The sequence below is a fragment of the Salvelinus alpinus genome, chromosome 4 (genome assembly GCF_045679555.1).
Source record: "Salvelinus alpinus chromosome 4, SLU_Salpinus.1, whole genome shotgun sequence".
Classification (NCBI taxonomy): domain Eukaryota; kingdom Metazoa; phylum Chordata; class Actinopteri; order Salmoniformes; family Salmonidae; genus Salvelinus; species Salvelinus alpinus.
Window position 1 is genome coordinate 50,233,249 of NC_092089.1, and position 22,959 is coordinate 50,256,207.

Here is a 22,959-nt window from a genome sequence, read left to right on the forward strand (position 1 = left end):
TTGTTTTCTACCCTATTTGTACAGTGACACAGGCTTCATGTTTACAGGACTACTTGGCCATCACATAATTTTCTAGAAATTAAAGATTAGTTCACTTTTTTGGAAAGTTGTGTGGAAGAAATCAAACTTCCACTTTGACATACCCTCTTTCTGTATCCTAGTTTACAGGTATAGGCTTATTGCATAATCCCTGAATTACATTGAATATTACCTCTTGATGTTAGATTTGTAGTTTGTGAACCTGAAAAGCTTGTGTGCAAATATGCATCATTGAGTAATCTGCATCTTTGTCGGCTGAAAAGCAGTTTTCTCCAACACACTTCCACTTCATCAAGCAGATTTTCATTACTTTATACAAGTGTATTTTCTTACCATGTGGGGGCTTTGCTTGCTAGATTCTTACCTGTCTAAAAAAATACACAGACAATTAAACCAAATGTAAAATTCAAGGCAAAACAATTATTAACGCTGCAAAAGAAACAACTGCCAAAAGCAGAGATATTAGAAAACATGGAATAAGAAAACCTGTAAACAAAAGTGTATGTGTATTGGTGCTGAAAGACTTTTCCTCTGAATCTTAACAACATCCACTGGAGGGTTTGGAGGTCAGAGGTCACATGGTAGGGTCAAGAGGTCATGACTCAGACCTTGCTCATGTCCCTTCCTTCCCATGAACCCACCCCTGTGTTACTCCCTTGAACAAGCAAACAGCAATCAATGGAGCCAAAGGAGGTATCCATGATCCGACCTCCCGGCTCCTCTTCCTTAACATCCCTGAGTAAATGGCTGGAAGGCATGAAGCAACAGCAGGCCTCTCTGGAGCTGTCCACCGGTTTCAGGAATCAACAGAAACATGGAGGGGAGGGGGAGGACAAGGGATGTTTGGACAAGCTCAGGCTACACTGTTACACATCTAGCTCAGCTCCAATTGATCCACTCACCTTGCTACAGTCCATAGCTTAATGTCTTAACGTTCTCTCTCTTTCTTTCTCTCCTCTCTCTGCTGGTTTCTGTGTAGGACCAGCTTGTTTGTGAACTACAGTTTGCCATTTTTACAAACAGAGCAACCAAGTGCCTTGTATAATACGTTGGAAAATGTAACATTTCTCTAAATGGTAAAGTCAGTTTCCACCTTGATGTAGCAGGTGTACAGGAGCTTGATTAATGCCGCGGGGGGGGGGGGGGGGGGGGGACCTGTCACAAGACATGTCGTTAGAGCCCCTCGGCACTTCCGTTTAGCCCTCCGCGGTCTGCGTCGCTTGGGTGCACAGCAGGACGAATCGAGGGCTTGTTTTGACTGCGCCGCCTCCACGCATCCCTCAGAAGTCGCTGTGCGTTTGTCAGATCAGGGAAGCAGATAGCGCTGCCGCCCTCTGCCGAGGCGTGTCAGATATTTGCTCCCCGAGCCAGAGCGCTCCGTGGCACTGTCAAGTGAAATTAGAAAAAAATTAAGACGTTCATCTGAAGGACAACCAATGGGAGCCCAAAGACAGCCAGGAGTGAGTGAGTGAGTGAGTTGACGTATGGCCCTGCCATTTGCAGTATCCATTCGAGTGCGTTCATTCATGAGAGTGTAAGTGCGGTTTCAATGACGTGCGAACGTCACTTTCTCACCTCTGTGACAGTGGGAATAGACAGTGTGATGATCGGCGTGCTGCTTCTCGCTAAGTTAGATTAGCTATGATAATATAATAACAGTAATTGTGTCTGTCATAATTGTTCAATCACAGAGACTATCCCCAGGGCCTCTGCGGTAACAGCCCGGCTCCCATTAACGTACAACCATTTTTATTATGGCAGAGAGATTGGGCTAATTCTCCCGGATTACGGCTGGCACTGTCCTCCCATGTCTTATTTTGTGCACCTATCATATCATTGTTAAACTGACATGTAAATGTGTTTGCCTTGTTCTCGTAGTAAGTTTATTCAACTGGTTGCGTAATCCCTGTGTAATCCATGGACATACATATTGTGATGTCATTTAGGTTAGTGTATGCAAATCTTAATGAACATACAGTGGGGAGAACAAGTATTTGATACACTGCCGATTTTGCAGGTTTTCCTACTTACAAAGCATGTAGAGGTCTGTAATTTTTATCATAGGTACACTTCAACTATGAGAGACGGAATCTAAAACAAAAATCCAGAAAATCACATTGTATGATTTTTAAGTAATTAATTTGCATTTTATTGCATGACATAAGTATTTGATACATCAGAAAAGCAGAACTTAATATTTGGTACAGAAACCTTTGTTTGCAATTACAGAGATCATACGTTTCCTGTAGTTCTTGACTAGGTTTGCACACACTGCAGCAGGGATTTTGGCCCACTCCTCCCTACAGATCTTCTCCAGATCCTTCAGGTTTTGGGGCTGTCGCTGGGCAATACGGAGTTTCAGCTCCCTCCAAAGATTTTCTATTGGGTTCAGGTCTGGAGACTGGCTAGGCCACTCCAGGACCTTGAGATGCTTCTTACGGAGCCACTCCTTAGTTGCCATGGCTGTGTGCTTCGTGTCGTTGTCATGCTGGAAGACCCAGCCACGACCCATCTTCAATGCTCTTACTGAGGGAAGGAGGTTGGTGGCCAAGATCTCGCGATACATGGCCCCATCCATCCTCCCCTCAATACGGTGCAGTCGTCCTGTCCCCTTTGCAGAAAAGCATCCCCAAAGAATGATGTTTCCACCTCCATGCTTCACGGTTGGGATGGTGTTCTTGGGGTTGTACTCATACTTCTTCTTCCTCCAAACACGGCGAGTGGAGTTAGACCAAAAAGCTCTATTTTTGTCTCATCAGACCACATGACCTTCTCCCATTCCTCCTCTGGATCATCCAGATGGTCATTGGCAAACTTCAGACAGGCCTGGACATGCACTGGCTTAAGCAGGGGGACCTTGCGTGCGCTGCAGGATTTTAATCCATGACGGCGTAGTGTGTTACTAATGGTTTTCTTTGAGACTGTGGTCCCAGCTCTCTTCAGGTCATTGACCAGGTCCTGCCGTGTAGTTCTGCGCTGATCCCTCACCTTCCTCATGATCATTGATGCCCCACGAGGTGAAATCTTGCATGGAGCCCCAGACCGAGGGTGATTGACCGTCATCTTGAACTTCTTCCATTTTCTAATAATTGCGCCAACAGTTGTTTCCTTCTCACCAAGCTGCTTGCCTATTGTCCTGTAGCCCATCCCAGCCTTGTGCAGGTCTACAATTTTATCCCTGATGTCCTTACACAGCTCTCTGGTCTTGGCCATTGTGGAGAGGTTGGAATCTGTTTGATTGAGTGTGTGGACAGGTGTCTTTTGTACAGGTAACGAGTTCAAACAGGTGCAGTTAATACAGGTAATGAGTGGAGAACAGGAGGGCTTCTTAAAGAAAAACTAACAGGTCTGTGAGAGCCGGAATTCTTACTGGTTGGTAGGTGATCAAATACTTATGTCATGCAATAAAATGCAAATTAATTATTTAAAAATCATACAATGTGATTTTCTGGATTTTTGTTTTAGATTCCGTCTCTCACAGTTGAAGTGTACCTATGATAAAAAATTACAGACCTCTACATGCTTTGTAAGTAGGAAAACCTGCAAAATCGGCAGTGTATCAAATACTTGTTCTCCCCACTGTACATAAAAGCAAAATAATCAAACCAGACAAGCCACTTAGTTAATAGTAATCAGAACAGAGCCAGACAAGTCAAGGGTCTTGTGATTGTTCATTTACTAGATCAGAGCGCAGTAAACATCTCTCTGTTCTCGGCCCTCGCTGTCCCCTGATGAAAAACAACGAGAGAGAGAGAGAAAGGGAGGGAGGAGAGCGAGGGAGAGAAAGAGAAATAAGGGCAGATATAGGAAGTGATGGGGACAGAGAGAGAAATAGGAGGAGAGAGCCACCAACGGCAAGACCACCTCACAGCTGAATTTACTGTCAGATTTTTCCCAGAGAATCCAGCCTGAAAACCCCTATAGCCGTTCCGGTAGAAAAAAAACGGGGGGAAAAATAAAAAAAACAGCTGAGGGTGTAAATAATTCATGCAGACAATATGACTTTTTTATGTAAATTCAGCACATTAACCCTCTATTATAATGATGGACGACAGATATGGGGTGATGTTTCCTTGGTAAGAGCTAATGGATGACCATCATAAATTCACTGCACATTTTATTGTGTTGCCGGGAAAATTGTGCCTGCAGGCAACGTTGTTTACTTTTATGTCGGGAAAAAAATCCTGCTGTCTTCAAAAGGGGAAGAAGGAAAGAGAAAATAATGGGGCCTGTTGTGGCTTGTTCTGCACCTTTTGCCACATTTGGAGCAAACGGTCCCCCGACTGTGTGTGTGGAGTGTGTGGTGTGTGTGCTTCCTCACCCTCCTCTTCCTCCTCTTCATCCCTCTCTACCTCAGTGCACAGCAGGACTTCCTACCACCATTAGCCACATTATACTCCTCTACCTCCCTCTGATTAGAAACTACACTTTCCCTCCCTCCGTCACGTCTTCCTTACTTTTTGGGGGGGTGAATGGGGGATGTTAGGAAAGTGTAGATATCTAGCTTCATTTACTGAGATCTTCATTATCTGTGAACAGGGAAAGAGCCAGTGTGTAGTGGTCAATGTTTCTCGGTCTTGGTATGGCACTTGGCATCATTGACACTCAATACGAAGAGAGGTTTGAACATATGTATGCAAGAAAATAATCGAAAAGGGCAATTGATATCAGTTAATCAACTGTTTTGTGATATAGTGAAAATAATTCTCGCTTTATTACAATTTCACCAGACACTTTATCGTAACTTCTTATTGATATAAAGGTTGGATATAGAGGCACAATCAGCCACTGGTTAGTCAGTCTATCATTCTCCTGTCTGCCCGAGGCCTTCCCTCAGGCCATGCTGACTTATTGTATCTCTCTCCCTCCTTCTCCTCCAACCCTCCTCTCCTCCTCCACGTCCCCCCATCTCTGATTTATCTTTTAACATGAGCTCCCTAATTAACAGTAAAACTATCTGTCTCCGGTGCCGTGTTTCAGCAATGTTTCAGGGTTTTTAGCATCAGCCAAGGCATCTTTCGCTAAACCTCGTGGGGCCTGATGAAGGTTCAAACACATGAGTGACAGCAAAGACAAGAAGAAGAATTCACACCTTATCTAGATTTAACGTAGATTTCAAAACCCATAGACGAGGTCCAATGGGTAAAGAAGTGCTTCAATGAAAAAGCTATGAATAGATAGACTAGTCAGTGCTGTGTTGGTACATTTAAAGGGAATATGTAGAGGGAATATTGCATGGTAATATAATTATCCACCTGTCTAATTGTTGTCAACATCACTCAAGTTAAAATGCCACTGTGGTGGTTCTGTTGTGTATCCGGTCTATCAGCAAGTCCCTGTGTTTCAAAGGGAGAGGCCAGACTATGCACGCACACACGCACACACACACACACACACACACACACACACACACACACACACACACACACACACACACACACACACACACACACACACACACACACACACACACACACACACACACACACACACACACACACACACACACACACACACACACACACACACACACACACACAAACAAACAACAAACATCCATCAATCACATCACACACACACACACACACACACACACATCTGGGAAACCCCAGCTGATCAAGCTTCCATGCTGGGGATGTATTGCTTCACTCATCCCCCCAAGAACACATCACCACCGCCCATGCCCATGGAGAACCCCCTGGCATGGGTTACATACCTGCGCTGGACTGCAGAGACCCAGGGACCAGAGACCCCAGCTAACTAGCTCAGATAGCATAGTGAGACCCAGGTGGGTGGTAAGGCTCACTATACAGTTACGTTGATGTACCCAGGTGAGTCTGAGCTCACCTCTCCCAGCTCTCCCAGGGTAAGCTAAATGGCTTGGCTAAGTGGTTAAAGCAGGAACCATGTATGTTGCCCTGGATAAGGTTGCCTGCGAAACATATAGATGATAATTACCAGCACAGCTGTCTGGTGCCATGTGCTGTAGTAGGTCTCGCCTCTGTGCCGGGTCCTCCGAGAGTTGCACAGCTATACGTTGCTAATTTCTCAATTTGTCCGGTGCTTTCTTCTTCGTTTAACGCCGGTGAACCTTGCTCCGTCGGCAGACGGCTTTTATTTATTTATTTTATTTAACCTTTATTTCACTAGGAAAGTCAGTTAAGAACAAATTCTTATTTACAATGACGGCCTACCAAAAGGCAAAAGACCTCCTGCGAGGACGGGGGCCGGGATTACATTTTGTTTTTTAAATGTAATGTAATGTTTTACATGCTAATATACAGTATAACCGCACGTTCCGACCGCTGTGTCAAATCTAGGCCAGTTGACGATTCTCCTCGATGAGTGACAGAGAGACTCGTTCTCAGCAGATGTAGATTTAAAAACAATTCATTGATATCAAACGTAAGTAAACAATACTGTACATGGAGCCCATCCCCACCAGGGACTTTCTTATAATAACATGTACATAAGAGGTCGGGTGAATTAATCAAATGTTTTGTTTAAATGGCGAATGAACAATCCTCTCTAGGTATTTTAGCGAGTCGATTTTGTCGGTTGTTGATGCCGGAAGTGCCGTCCTGTGCCTGTGGCAAAGCAGGCAGCACTCTGCACAGAGGAGGCCCACCTTGAAGGCCGAAGGCTGTCTACAGGGACCTATTCTCCATTGCAGTAGCTGGGGGATAACCAACAACCAAAGCAGCGGTGGTGATGCTTGGCCTTCCTTTCCCCCCTTTCCCCCACTTTGAGGCTGTTTATCTAGAAAAGAATAACAAGTTGTTTTATTCATGTTGGCGATGCCGAGTCCCGGTGCCCTCCTGAGACTCCTGAGAGATGGGGTTCCAGGGCAGTTGTTGGGTATTAGAGAAAAAGGATACAGTCGCTTTTGTGTTTGGGTGCCCCACAGCACTGATGGAACACAAACGCGCACAGTAGTACACTGAGGAGTCCCTCTGGTTTCAGGAGGCGGTTCGTTTGGGATGAATATTGAGGCCAATTAGGGCCCTTCTCTGTGATGTTGTGGGATGGTTGTGGGATGTCGTCTGTCCGACACTGGGGACTGTACTGTAGATAGTATGTCCAGGGGAGAGGAGAGGGGGTTGGCTGTGGGTCAGAGCTGTAAAAGAAACAGATTTGGAACTGCAGGGATATTCATAGGAGGCTGAATGCCGTCAGGTGTACACTCTGAGACTGAGTCTGTCCTAATATGGACACCGTACATTTGAAAAATTGTACTCATTGTCTTGCTGAATAGTTATTCTACCGCAGTGTCATAGATTTGGGTTGAATTCATGTCTAAACACTTAAGAAATAAACTCCTAACCTCCTCGTGTCAAACCATACCATACATGAGTTTGAGGTGTTGTGCATGTAGTATGAGTTCATTACTATGTTTTTACTATGGTAATCAATGTATTTTGCAACCTCTATGAAGGTGCTATTTTTTTTTAATCTACCGGATACGTCTTCTCATCCCTTATAGAGGAATCGGTAGAATGTAGCTTTGATATGATAAGCCAGTGCGAAAGACTTGGGGCCCTATTCAATCAGATCTGCTTTAGCCGACATCCACATAGCGGTTGTTTTGTCGGAGGTGGAACTGCGTTAGAGCTGCCAAATCCACAAGCGGCTCCTGGCATTATACCTACAGTGCCTTGCAAATGTATTCACCCCCCTTGGCATTTTTCCTATTTTGTTGCATTACAACCTGTAATTTAAATAGATTTTTATTTTTATTTCATGTAATGGACATAGACAAAATAGTCCAAAATGGTGAAGTGAAATGAAAAAAATTACTTGTTTAAAAAAATATTTAAAAAATTAAAAATTAAAAGTGGTGTGTGCAAACAGTTTCAGTCTTCCAGAGATTTGAGACTGGGACGGAGGTTCACCTTCCAGCAGGAAAATGACCCTAAGCATACTCCTAAAGCAACACTTGAGTGGTTTAAGGGGAAACATTTAAATGTCTTGGAATGGCTTAATCAAAGCCCAGATTTCAATTAAATTGAGAATCTGTGGTATGACTTAAAGATTGCTGTACACCAGCAGGAACCCATCCAACTTGAAGGAGCTGGAGCAGTTTTGCCTTGAAGAATGGGCAAAAATCCCAGTGGCTAGATGTGCCAAGCTTATAGAGACATATCCCAAAATACTTGCAACTGTAATTACTGCAAAAGGTAGCTCTGCAAAGTATTGACTTTGGGGGGGTGAATAGTTATGCATGCTCACGTTTTCTTTTTTTTTTTTTTCTTATTTCTTGTTTGTTTCACAATAAAAAATATTTTGCATCTTTAAAGTGGTAGGCATGTGGTGTAAATCAAATGATACAAACCCCCCAAAAATCTATTTTAATTCCAAGTTGTAAGGCAACAAAATAGGAAAAATGCCAAGGGGGTGAATACTTTCGCAAGGCACTGTAAAGCGGACATTGTTATTGGCTGCACGGAGTTGTATTAAGAGAAATCCCATGCAGCTTTGTTTACAAGTTTGAATACTGGAATGTGATATGTAATCTACACCTCGATCAGGCTTATAGAAATCCTCACTATTTTGCTTAATGATTTTACATTTTAGCGTCATTATTTTTATATGGCCTACACTTTCTTGTTCTGAACTTCTAACACCAGTGGGACGGGTGTGACTTAGTGACAATGATTACAAGAGCAGCTGCTTACCGATTTGACAACTCCAGCGCAGTTACACCTCCGACACTGCCAAAACATCAGCATTGCGAGTGTCGGCTATCGCCGATTAACGCTTGAATCTAGGCCTAAGGTGCGAATTACAGCTCTTCCTAACAGGGAGCGAAGGGAATGCGTGCTTTCCTCCTCTCCTCGTGTGAATTCTCTCTCAGCACGACCGTTGTTTAATGCCCAGCAATTAAAATATGAATCATCTTACTATTAATTAAGCCGGTTAAGTGCTAGTTGTGGTTTTATTAGTTCCGCCATTTGGAGGTCTAAGTGACAATCCTAATGGGGCCACTCTAAAACAGACGATAATTGGCTTTGGCAATTTCATTTCCTTCTTCGCCGACCACTCAGTCGGCCACCCACTTCGACCATCAATAATTCATCTAATTACTGATATTGTGGCGCGAGTCACTCTCAATTTAGGAGACAAACATGATTATTTCATAATAATGCACCAAACATATGCAATTTCTCCTCTCTCCCCGTGCATTATTTCCTTCAATGTTTAATGACTTGTTAACACAATGGCCGAGAGCGATTCACTGATTCCAAATAAAACAACAAAAGAAGACTCCATCAGTGACCTTTCCGGCTAAATACCAGGCTGCCATTAGAATAAGCAGACTCATACACAGAACAAATTTAGAACACATTCCCAGTCCCCCACAATCCACGCTTTATTGATAAACGGGAGCTTATTGCGAGAGAAGTAAAGATTTACCCAGATTCAGGAGCTCGACAAATGGAGCAGGGGGCCAATCGGTACACCCTCAGCATCCCATAATGATCTCAATAATAACCCTGATGACAGTGTTGGACATAAAAGGGGCTGTGCTGCTGTGTGTAGTGTAGAGTATGGATGGGGTTGATTATATGGAGCAGTAAAGCATTGAGAAACTCACTGAATATGCTGGAGGTAAATTAAGTCCCAAAGGTGTAATATTATCCCGCTGTAATAAGTCTGCCACTGTCAAAAGCTAGCTTTGCTCTTCTGTGTGTGTGTGTGTGTGTGTGTGTGTGTGTGTGTGTGTGTGTGTGTGTGTGTGTGTGTGTGTGTGTGTGTGTGTGTGTGTGTGTGTGTGTGTGTGTGTGTGTGTGTGTGTGTGTGTGTGTGTGTGTGTGTGTGTGTGTGTGTGTGTGTGTGTGTGTGTGTGTGTGTGTGTGTGTCTGTGTGTGTGTGTGTGCACGTCTACACATTGCTAGTTGAATCATACTCCGTTTCTTCTTCTTCTTCTATGTTGCCAGATTAAAACATTTCAGTTGTAAACTAACAGCAGATGGGGAAGAGAAACTCATCCGTCCATCGTCATAACTAATACAAGCTCTCTACCAAATGCCTGAGCAGGGGAGCAGACCTTCATCTGGTCATGTGTCGGATGAGTGGCAATGGCCAGAGAGGGGAACCAACCAACCCAAGCAGCAGCACATCCAATGGGTGAGACACTGGAGCTGTGGTTCATTGTGAGCTCCGGGGCTATCAGATGCTACACTGCCGTGATTGGACGGATGGCTCTGTCTCCTCTCTCCCTCTCTATGCCCAATTGCAATGGCTCTCATTAGCCCACATTAGCCCTGTGGCGCTGAGGTCACACACAGAGGCTTGATTACATGACCATAACATACTCTCCCTTAGAAAGGGATCAGGGAGAACAAGTACACACACTTTTCAATCGCTCTCTATTGCAATACACAAGGTTAACTACATTTGTTCATTCCAATTCATGTACCCTTATTGTAAAGTGTTACCACAGGGTTTAAATAGCCAACACAGACTGATGTGTTGATATCAACATGTATACCCAAAGACATACACTGTGTCAATACAAATGTCAGCTCTCTGTCTCACACACACACACACACACACACACACAGACACACACACACACACACACACACACACACACACACACACACACACACACACACACACACACACACACACACACACACACACACACACACACACACACACACACACACACACACACACACACACACACACACACACACACACACCAGCTCTCTTGTCGGCTCGGCCCTAATTTATGTGCTCTCTGTCACTTGGAGTTACATGGCAAATGGTCCAGGAACACTATGAAGACACAAAGGACAATGCCCAAAGAATAGTCAGCCCTTCCCCAACTGAGGGGTGAAAATGTATCTCTGTTACAGTATCCAGAGGACGGACTATTGAATCTGTGATAGAATAATGCAGTAGTATCCATGTTTGGTATCAGTCTGACACTTGTTCACTGAGGAGAACTCTGATGCTATCTATATGGATGTATGATCTCTTGTGGTAACTTGTATCTGTACAGGTTGAACTCTAAATTCATCTATGCAAAGGAGATTTATGTTTTACTCTCAGGAATTCTGTCTTATCTGCATTGTTCTCATCCCCCACACAAGCCTTTAGATGCTGTGACACCTTGGGGAGATTGTGCCTTGGTGGTCAGGTTACTGTAAACTTGGTACCGTTTGATTGGTCAATGGTTGTTGCTTTTGGGTTGAGAAGGATACACCTTCAGATGTTATAAATGGAATGAAATGCCTTTGTTCGCTCTCTTATCCTGTATCCAGTCCATGGAGGAAGGTTGTATGATCAATTCTCATTTCCTAGGCTTCTAGGTATCTGGCCTAATAGGCATCTCTTTGTTCATGCTTTGTCTTAAGGTCTATATGACATTGACTTATGCGTTGTTAATGTCAGTACTACCTTGTAACTTAAGCTGTAAGCCTTGTATGTGATACCATTAATTGTACAATTTAATTAAATAAACTTGTATTTAGAATTCCATTCTCATGACCATGCCTTGATCTTATTCAGCTAAACACATAATACTGTGCACATGGTTTTACTATAATGTGAAATGGAATCAGATGACGATAATTCATTTAATGGACTAATTGCTTAGTCTTATTACGAGTCGCATGTGAGGGGTATATACTATGCATATATGATCATTATTACCACAGTACAGTAAATGGTAGCCCCTAGCAATATATCATTAGGAACTTGTGGATTCTATTGAGAACTTTGGAGGTAAATTAAATGGTGACTTCTGACTTATTGTATCTTGTGGATGATTTGGAGTATTATTGCTAACTTTCTGGGGTCCGGATTCGGATGAGTTCGTATTTTCTCGCTTTTTTGCATTTTGGAACAGTCCATATGTGCGTGTAAGTCTAATGTAGAGGATTTCTGTATCCTTCAGCGTTGCACCTACCAGGCGTAGGTATCAGTTTTGATGATTTATTTCATTTGATTCCCCGATATATTAACGAACACGTAGCCTACGCAATGGATAAGGTGCAAGCTACGTACCGTTTTATGTTAAGGAAATTGCCTGTTCATAATTTGACTCAAAAGCTGATCAAAAAAAGATAGAATGGTCTTAACGTCACTTCGACAAGCGATGAAATAATCGATTACTGTCAAACAATTGCGCAGGAACAAAAAGGAGGCGGAGAAAAAACTACATCTAGAGGTTGGTGTGCGTGTGCTTTGCAAACACCAAAACAGGGATTTGAAGGGAAACATGTCTTTTGGAACTCTTCTCTGACGAGATGGTTCGAAAAACTTTTATTGGGAAAAGAAACATAAGTAAAATGTTGAAAATGTTGACTCTTTAGAGCGAGAGTTGACGCTTTTGAAGCAGTAAGGTAAAGTGCTCTGAAAAGAGTGTCAAGACACTGGAGCTCCAGGCCCACAGCTCTGCTTTAAGCTAGACCATTCAGAGACTGGTGATGTTTAACACACTGATAGGGGTGTTGGCTTTACAGGCGACTGTGGAAAGCGCAGCCGTGCCCCGAGACGCACATTCTGCCGTCCCCATCTTCGAACTCCCAGCCGCTGTCACACTCCTCATAGACTAGCGAGTCCATTTAGTGCACTAACAGCTCATGTTTCAGTCATTAGGACATTGACAAACAATTCAGCACAGAGTCTGTCATTTCAAGCAGGTTAACATGCCGTGAGGCCACCTCTCACTTAAATGATTTTGGATCATTCCCAGTGAAATCTCCATTCACACCATGATGGAAACGGGTGAAGACACAGTACAATGCGCACTTGAAATGCGAGATGTATGGCAAGTACTTTTGCTCTTCATTCCAAGTGAAATTGCCCACAGAGCCAAGGATGTTTTTAAGGATGGCACAATTGTCAACCAGCTGTTTGACAATGAAACCAAAGCAGACATCTTAGAGCGGCTCAAAGTAAACTTGCTCGCTATTCAGGTTCTATCTCATGCAGACTGGACTAGGGTCATGGCCGGTAAAGCAGGGCACAAGAGAACCTTTCGAACAGTACGCAGAGCGACTGTGGAAACTTTTCTATGAATATTCTGGCCATGAAACCCCATCATGTGACAATAACAGGGTACGGACAATGCTAACACGCAACCCATGCTCTCACCTGAGTAGAGTGTTAGATTTGGGGGGTCCTGCAGATAACACATTCCAAGGGATTGTTACATGGGCCGACTAATATTGAATCTAGGACAGCAGATCCTAACCAGGCATGTTCTATGTTATTTTTAAACAGCACACTACACAATGTACTGCAAGCGAACAGGACACGTAGTGAAAACTTTTTGGGATCTGGGGAGGGCCCGTGCCCCCAGGCATTTCAGCCAAGGTGTAGAGGCATACACTCCCAGTCAATGTACTGCCTGTCGCAGGATGGGTCATCTAGCGTCGAAGTGTTGGAACCACCTTTATGCGTCTTAAACAAGACACAGAACAAATGTTTCAGACTTCAGACAGGTTAAAGAAGGATTGTTAAGGCTTGATACATGGATTGTGCGTGTGTGCCATTCAGAGGGTGAATGGGCAAGACAAAATATTTACGTGTCTTTGAACGGGGTATGGTAGTAGGTGCCAGGTGCACCGGTTTGTGTCAAGAAGTGCAATGCTGCTGGGTTTTTCATGCTCAACAGTTTCCCGTGTGTATCAAGAATGGTGCACCAGCCAAATTTGACACAACTGTGGGAAGCATTGGAGTCAACATAGGCCAGCATCCCTGTGGAACACTTTCGACACCTTGTAGAGTCCATGCCCCAACTGTTCTCCTTTTGTTGTCACACACAATGCTGGACAAAATGGATTTTGTGGTGGTGCAAAGGATCAGATTAATGTTGACGTGGAGCATATGGGGAAATCTTCCTGTTGACCACACCTACCTCTATGTATGTGTGTGTGTTCAATGGGGGGCTCAGATTGGGTTTACAGACTACTGAATTATTAATATTTGATTTGCACAAAGCAGTGGGTGAGCTTTGGGTCTCACTCCCAAGTTTTCTTTCGAATTTTGCTATCATCCTCGTCTGATAGAAGGTGACTTTCTAAAGATAGTATTGTTTTTAAATTAATATTTGATTTTGTCAGGTTTCAAATGAGTTTTGTTACATATGTCAGCTCTGTCTCCAGATACAGAACAGTGACTTAATCACATGAAGTTTAATCCATGTTTGAAGAGGCAGTTAAGTTTCTGCTAGACTCTGTTTGGATCTAAAACCATTTCAGCACGTTTACTTTTCACACCCTCTGCTGGTTTAGAAACCAGTTCGAAATTGCAATTGCTAGATATTTTAGCAACCAAATACATTCATGTTTAAAAATTCTAATATTGATTGATGCTAATAGTCCGCCACAGTAGACGAGTCACAATACCCATAAAACCTTTTTCACCATTCATTTTTCACATCGTGAATTTTACAAACATTTCAAACTAAGTATCTGTTTGGTGTAGGCTTACCTTGGCATCATATTTCCATAACCGTGTAATTATCTCTCGGACAATGTGAGTTTTATCAATATATTTGCATCAGTTCACTCAGCAAAAAATGAAATGCTAATTATCAACAGAAAGACCTTAGAAAGACTACAAATTCATGCGAGAAGCTCCTGCACGTCATCTCTAGCCGACACTGTCAGCTACCGCTCACCTGTGCGATCAGAGACCTGTACCCAATCCATGATGAATCCACGTGCAGTATTGAAATGAATTGAATAAAGTGTTGAACTTCTTCCGTCCCCTTTCTCAGTCTTAGCTATCCCCTGACCACGCTTTAGCTAGCTAGTTAGCAGAGCAGTAGATCCAAACATCATTTTGTATTACTTGGCCTAGATACTTGTTTGTACAGTACCCAATGGGCATACAAGGGGATGAAGACATATTTTACTGGTTGAAGTCTGGTCAGGATGTCCTATAACCAGATCAAAACCAGATTAAGACGTCTTCCCGAATCGGTCAGAATCATATTACTCTGGGCCCCGGCTAACGGTACTCGGACCGAGTCCATTTCCGTTTATCCGGCCAGATTAACTTTTTTCAGGAGTAGGGCCATTTGAGGTTTTTATTCGGCAGGTGATGAAATACAAATATCGATTTTGTATTTTCTGTGATATATTTCACCTCTAAGTCGTCAAATTTACTAGGTCATTAAAAGCTCAAATTGGTGACGGTCTCTGCGGTCCTACAGCTATCAGAGATGGTCCCTAATTTAGAGAATCTCCCATGCTATAACTGCTTTTGCATTTACGACAGGCTATGCCAGTGTTTTTTGTAGTTGCAGTCCACCCAACTGAAAAGTGCACAGTCACTTCCATAACATGTGTTCTGGACTACCAGCATGTAAGATAAACACACACAAGAATACAGGTTACCCTTACGACATGCTACTGCCGTTAAAATGGAGTGAAACTGCAGTACAATAAAATAATAGTTTTTCAATTAATGATGCTGTATTTTAGGCGTATGGTTTAAGGTTAGGGTTAAGGTTAGGTTTAGGGGTTAAGATTAGGGTTTGGTTTAGCATTAGGGGTTTGGGGTTAGGATTGGGGTTAAGGTTAAGGGTTAAGGGCTAAGGAAAATAGGATTTTGAATGGGAATGTATTTTTACTCCCCAAAAAGTCCTGAGAATTCAGGGGTAAAAAAGCTGTGTGCATGTGTGTGCATGTGTGTGTGTGCATGTGTTTGCATGTGTGTGTGTGCATGTGTTTGCATGTGTGTGTGTGCATATACCGGCATTTGTGACCTCACAGCCTTACACCCATTTGCCTCGGGTTCTGCAGGAGACGTGCTGTACCTGAAATTAGTCTCTGTGGGAAGTAAAGAAGCGATAAGGTGACTTGTTTTCAGCATGCAACTGAATGCAGGGAAGTGAAATGTCTGTCACATCAAGAGCATTTGTCATTGAGAGGAGACATTAATTGCTTTAGCGCCGTGTCAGGACACTACCAGGGCAGTAGCAGGGCTGGGACGGCATTCAGGTGATTTTCACAGACCGCCGTGCAAATGAGATGCGGTGAAGACTTCGGTACCTCCTTCCTGAAGATAATTGACCCTGAGGTCCGGGAGCCAGTGCTACCCCCTCACGCCACCCTTCCTGTCTCCCACACACCCCCCTCCTGCCTCCCAGGTCCTTGACAGTCCAGGACGGAGCCCCTGACTGGTCTGTAGTCAGCAGGAAGGGGTTGGCCCTTTGACCCTCACCCAGCCTCCCCTCCCTCCCTGTCCACCCTCTCTCTCCAGCTCCTTCACAAGGGCATCAAGGTGCTGATGTGGCGGGAGGTGAGAGAGGTAGGTAGGAGGGGAGGGGTGAAGGGTAGGAGGAGGAGGGGACAGGGCTCCTTAACATAGGGCTCCTTTACATCATTGTCTTCTGTACACTCTGTTACCTCAACATAGACTCATGCCCACGCTGCTTAGTCATTTGTTTTTGTTGTCTGCGCGCCATGTTTTAATTAGCTGAGAACTGCCTTGTACACAGCCATGTTTCTGGCCCGGTTACAGCAGGTGGTGGTGTTTATTTATCATGCCACTGGTTCACGCCACTGAACTTTAATCGTTCTCCAGTAGTCAATCACAGACAACATCTAAAAACACAAAGGCAACACCAGACTGGCCATGTCTGTTGTGTTGTTTTGTCTTTGCACAATGTATCAAGTACAGAGTACATGTCCTCCCATCAGGTGTAGAACACTATGATGTATCGCTCTTTTTGATCCTTCCTTTCCCTCTCTCTGTCTGTCTCTATCTGTCTCCCTCTCCCTACCCCTCTGTCTCTCTCTGTCTGTCTCTATCTGTCTCCCTCTCCCTACCCCTCTGTCTCTCTCTGTCTGTCTCTATCTGTCTCCCTCTCCCTATCCCGCTGTCTCTCACTCTCTCTCTCTCACTCTCTCTCTGTCTGTCTCTGTCTGTCTCTATCTGTCTCTCTCTCCCTATCCCTCTGTCTCTCGCTCCCTCTCTCTCTCTGTCTGTCTCTATCTCTCCCTCTCCCTATCCCTCTGTCTCTCACTCTCTCTCACTCTCTCTCTCTCTCTCTTTCTCTATCCCTCTCTCTCAATCTCTTTTCTAGTTTAGCTTGTGGAACTCAACATTTGATCGACATCCAGGCTGCTGTGACGTCAGTCTTTAGTGTAGGCTGGTAGAGGATCCAGTGAGGCCTGTTTTAAAAAACCTCGTGTGATAGGGTAAGGTACAGTACCACCTCCTAGGGACATGTGTGTATGCATGGGGCACAGGAGTGGCTGTGAAGTAGACACTTATGGAGAGGGATGCTTTCTCCAATAAGCATTAGTGATATGAAGGTAATGCCAATATGGATGTGTATATCTTTGTCTCGGATGGGGTGTGTATGTGTGCGTGTTCATGTGCCTGTTGGCATGTGTGTGTTCTATTGTCAAATTACATAATAGACACGACGTGTACAAAACATTAGGAACATGCTCTTTCGATGACATACAGTGCATTCGGAAACTATTCAGCCAACTTGACTCCTTCACAAAAAATGTACGCTACAGCCTTATTCTAAAATTGATTAAATTCATTGTTTTCCTCATCAATCGACACACAATACCCCACAATGACAAAGCGAAAACTTTTTATATTTTTTATGTTTGCAAATTTATTACAAATAAAAAACAGAAGTACCTTATTTACATAAGTATTCAGACCCTTTGCCATGAGACTCGAAATTGAGCTCAGGTGCATCCTGTTTCCATTGATCATCATTGAGATGTTTCTACAACTTGATTGGAGTCCACCTGTGATATATTAAATTGATTGGACCTGATTTGGAAAGGCTCACACCTGTCTAAATAAGGTCCCACAGTTGACAGTGCATGTCAGAGCAAAAACCAATCCATGAGGTCGAACATCTCTGGAGAGACCTGAAAATAGCTGTGCAGCGACGCTCCCCATCCAACCTGACAGAGCTTGAGAGGATCTCCAGGGAAGAATGGGAGAAACTCCCCAAATACAGGTGTGCCGAGGTTGTAGCGTCATACCCAAGAAGACTCAAGGCTGTAATCGCTGCCAAAGGTGCTTCAACAAGGTACTTAGTAAAGGGTCTGAATACTTATGTACACTTTATATTTCAGTTGTTTTTTTGTGTGTTTTTTTACAAATTACCAAACTTTAAAAAAATATGTTTTTGCTTTGTCATTATGGGTTATTGTGAGTAGATTGATGAGGGGGGGGACGTTGAATACATTTTAGAATAAGGCTGTAGAGTAACAAAATGTGGAAAATGTAAAGGGTTCTGAATACTTTCCGAATTAACTGTAGACTGACAAGGTGAATCCAGGTCAAATCTATGATCCCTTATTAATGTCACTTGTTGAATCCACTTCAGTCAGTGTAGACTAAGGGGAGGAGACGGGTTAAGGAACGATTTTTAAACCTTGAGACAATTGAGACATGGATTGTGTATGTGCGCCATTCAGAGGGTGAATGAGCAAGAGAAAAGATTTAAGTGCCTTTGAACCTGATATGGTAGTAGGTGCCAGGCGCCGCGGCTTGTGTCAAGAACTGCAACGCTGCTGGGTTTTTCTCACTCAACAGTTTTCTGTGTGTATCAAGAATGGTTCACTGCCCAAAGGATATCCAGCCAACTTGACATAACTGTGGGAAGCATTGGAGTGAACATGGGCCAGCATCCCCGTGGAACACTTTCGACACCTTGTAGAGTGTCCCGACAAATCGAGGCTGTCCGGATGGCAATATTAGGAAGGCGTTCCTAATGTTTGGTATGCTCAGTGTATAATATAATGTTATGCCAGCTGACGCTTTTACACAAAGCGGCTAACAGTCATCCGTTCATAAATGTTTTATGTATAGGTGGCCCCAGGAATCAAACCCACTATCCTGGCGCTGCAAGATACATGCTCTACCAACTGAGCTACAGGACTTGGCTGGGTGCTATACAGTAGATATGAGTATGTTCATATTCATCTTATCCACCAAGTGCATTCTTGTATGTTTGGCGCCGTGTCTGAGTTGACGTCGATTTGTTGAGAGCCTATGTGTTTTGGCTTACGTTTGTGTGTCTGCACCCTTCTCCACTTCAGCCTGTTACTGACATAAACCAGGAAGGCCCCCTCCCACTGAAAGGCCAGTAGTCATAGAGGAGGGTGAGCGCTTAGTGTGTTTCATGCTTAATTCTGTGTCAATTAGTTGACTGCTACCTTCCCCGCAGCGAAACGCGTGGGGAGAAACAGAAGCCCAGAGAAATCCTCTGGCTTTGACAGGCGCGCTGTTCAATCATTTATGCCTTGGCCCGGGGCCACAAATCAGTGTCAACAAACATTCCTTAGAAATCATATCAAGCCTCTGCTGTTCTTTAATTTTTTCTCTCTGCTGCCTCTGCATCCTCTCACTCTTTCGCTCAGCCTTCACTCGCCCGCTTTCCCTCCTCTCTCTTTCCCTCTCCACCCGAGAGAGAGGTTTGCATCCTCCCTCCTCGTCTGCTCGTCCCTCCTTGCCATTCCTCGCCCCTTCTCTCCCTCTGGAGGTTAGCTCTCTGTTGCGGGGTTGGTTTCACTTCCTTCTCTAATCCTGTGCGTGTGCTTCTCTCAGGACTTGGCTGGGCACTGGTGATTTGTTAAGCTGTGTGTTCTCTTTTTGGGTCCCATCTTCAGCTTGGCACACAGCCACATTGTATTTGGGACTCAAAAGGAGCATGAACATAGATCAAGTTAACTAATAACTGCAACACTCTGGTTTTATGTTGATTTCTGTCACACAGGAAAATAATAACAGACATATCGTGGCTATGTACTTTATTGAGGCCTTGTGACCCTTGTCTCTCACTTCAAGTGTTAATGAACTTTTGAACCACACATAAGCCCTCATAAAGGGTTGGGTTTTTAATGTAGGGTCAAGTTTAAAAGGATCTTTGATCTCAACATGTAGATAGATATACGGTTTTTGATCCTATGGATATGGAGAGTGGGGAGTATGATTTAGCATTGGCAGACTGCAGTCAATTTTTCCACAATCCAATACGCACTCATACAGTGTAGTGTATTTACTGACAAACACTCAACATCTCACTCACAGAGTAATTCAAAACTTTGAAAGATGTCTGGCTTTAGGGAGAAGGAGGGGAGAATCCTGAGTCTTAGTCTCCCCCTTCTCCTCAGCCTCCCCTCTCTCCTCATTCACCCCCCCTCTCATCTGCCTCCCCCTTCTACTCATTCCCCTCCTTCTCCCTCTCTTACGTCGGCCCACTGGAACTCTGGGAAATATGCTGACGGGGGATATTTTGGAAGTAAGGTGGACAGAGGCCAACACTGGGTTTTTACTGGCTTCCTGTGCTTAGGGCTAGAAACACAGATAGAGAATCAGATATGGAACAGGGGTAGGAACATCTTCCACTATCTTCCTCTGTCTCCCTCAAGCATTCAATCCAGGAGAGAGTCAACTCACCTGGCTAAGGATGTGATGTGAGTAATAAATACATCTATTGAGTTAATTATTAAAGCCAGCCTAAGTGGATCCCTCCCTTTTCTCATTGAAGATGGATGGTGGGATGGTGTCCTCTACAGGTTTGGGGTTCAAGAGAGATTTTGCCTCCTCTCTGTTTTCTGTTCCAGTTTGTTTACCCGTTGGTGGTCAGATTTAGCATGTAGTGCTGATGAAGGGAAGCACATCTTCATCTTGAACCTGGATGAACATTTTACATCAAATATTTAGTCATGACGCTCTAATCAAGAGCGATTTACAGTTAGTGTATTCATGAACGCACGCACGCAGAGACAGACAGACAGACAGACAGACAGACAGACAGACAGACACACACACACACACACACACACACACACACGCACACATGCACACACAAGCAAACACACAGCAAATTGTAAATCTACCGTAAAAATATTTTCCAACCAAACACAATGCCTCCAACTCGACCTGGCATGCAATTTTTTTTTTTACAAAAAACAAAATCTCAAAGAAGTAAAGTTCAACTACATTTTCCTAATCTTGATAGAGGATTTATTGAGGATGCTGATGGTCTGCTATTCTTTGATCAAAGTCCACTGGATACACTCTCCTACTCAGCATTGCATTAGCCACACACACAGAGCCCCTGACCTAGCTGCTATAGCGACATGTAATGTGAACCATTGTCCAACCTCACTCTAGGAGAGAAAGAGAGCTTCAAAAGAGCAGAAGCGACAGAGGCCGGGGAAGGTTTCCTCTCGCATTGAGCGCATAACACAAAAGGCGTTTCCATGGCATTTCCTCTGCCTACGTGCTATCTTGCTAGCTAGATAGGAATAGCATGGCAATAGGCTTTATGCTGGCTAGCAATAGGCTATGTTTTATGCCAGCGATCTAGTTAGTTATTTCTGGAGGTTTCCGTCGTCTCCAGCAGCTCAGGTTCCTTCGAAAACAGCCCAACCAAAAGACTGCCCACAAATCCACAGGACAATTTCAGGCCCCCTCACCATCAGGCCCATGACTAAGCTAAATTAATATTTAAAGAGAATTACAGACCGCCTGAAGTAAAACTCAGAAACGAGGTAATTAATTGATTGAGCTGGGAGTTCCTCAGAGAGACCAGGCAGGAAGAAGTGTTGTTTATCTCTGTTGTTATTAAGGCATATCTAGTATCGGATCCCTCGGAGCATATGGACCCAAGTCAAATATCTAGGGGTATGCCGTGTACAACGCTATTTTATTCATTTGTATGACATGCAGTGATTTTCTATCTGTGGTATCTGTAGTGTATTCACTCTGGGGAAATTATATTGGTGAAGGTTTTTTGGTGCAATTAACACATATGTGGATTCTTGCCTGTGGATTCTTTCAACTAGCACAGTTGGTTGGAGAGGATGGAGGCTATCCACATGTTTACATAGCAAGCACTTAGACTTCCATTGTTGATAAAAGGATATCCACTTGGCAGTAGACAATAGAATAGGCTATGTTCTACATAAGTCCTGTATCAACTCTTGGAAGCATGATAAAGTGTCAACTGAGTATGAATTGTTATTCAGCGTTTAGACATATCACTTGGAAACCAATGGAACAGATGATTCTGCATTAGGAAGATTGTCCATTCCCTAGTCTAACGGCGTTCCAAGTGGTCTCGTGTTGAGAGCAGGCCGGAATACCAGCGTTAAGATTGGAGCTATCAGGACCTTGGACAGGGACATTCAATGTGTCAACTTACTGGGAATTCCCTCCCGTTCTCTGGGTTAAAAAGAATGAGAATACCTGCCCCTCTGGGCCACCGTATACATGTCCTAATGTTGTTTACATTGTACTGTCAGTCCTAATGTATTCCAAATTGCTCACTTACCAATATGTCATGATATTTTAGGGAATAAACATTTGCGTAGCATTATCTGAATTCTCAATTCCATTCAGTTCAGATAAGCCCTTGAAATTAAAAGTGGGGGGGGAAAGTATTGCTTCCTTTGTCAAACCGTTTGCGATGAGGCACGTTCTAGCGTTTACCAGGTTTCCCTCAAGTTTCGAAGACGCAAGTCATGAACGAACACGGTGCGGTGGCGGTGCATTCTGGTGCCAGCTGGCAAGCAACACCAAACAAGTCCCCTAGACAACCACAGGGCCAGCTGGAAGCCTGCCCACACATTTAACATGCTCCTCACCATGTTCAATGTAATGCAAACTTTATCAGCCCCAACCCTCCACTGTTACAACACAGCACTTAATGATGTGGGTCATGAATAAATGCATCGCTGGACTGTGTTTATTTACTCTGAAGATGTTATATATTCAAGTGATGGATGTCAAAGATGAAACAGTCTCTCTCTCGCTTTAAGAGCCATTTGAGAACTTAATTAAGATTAGCCCAGTCCTCTTTATTGAGATGACTTGATTGGATCAATAAACATGTTTTAAGACTCATTGACGTTTTCCCATCAGTTGACTTAAGTCCAAGGGAACATAACTGTTTATATATAT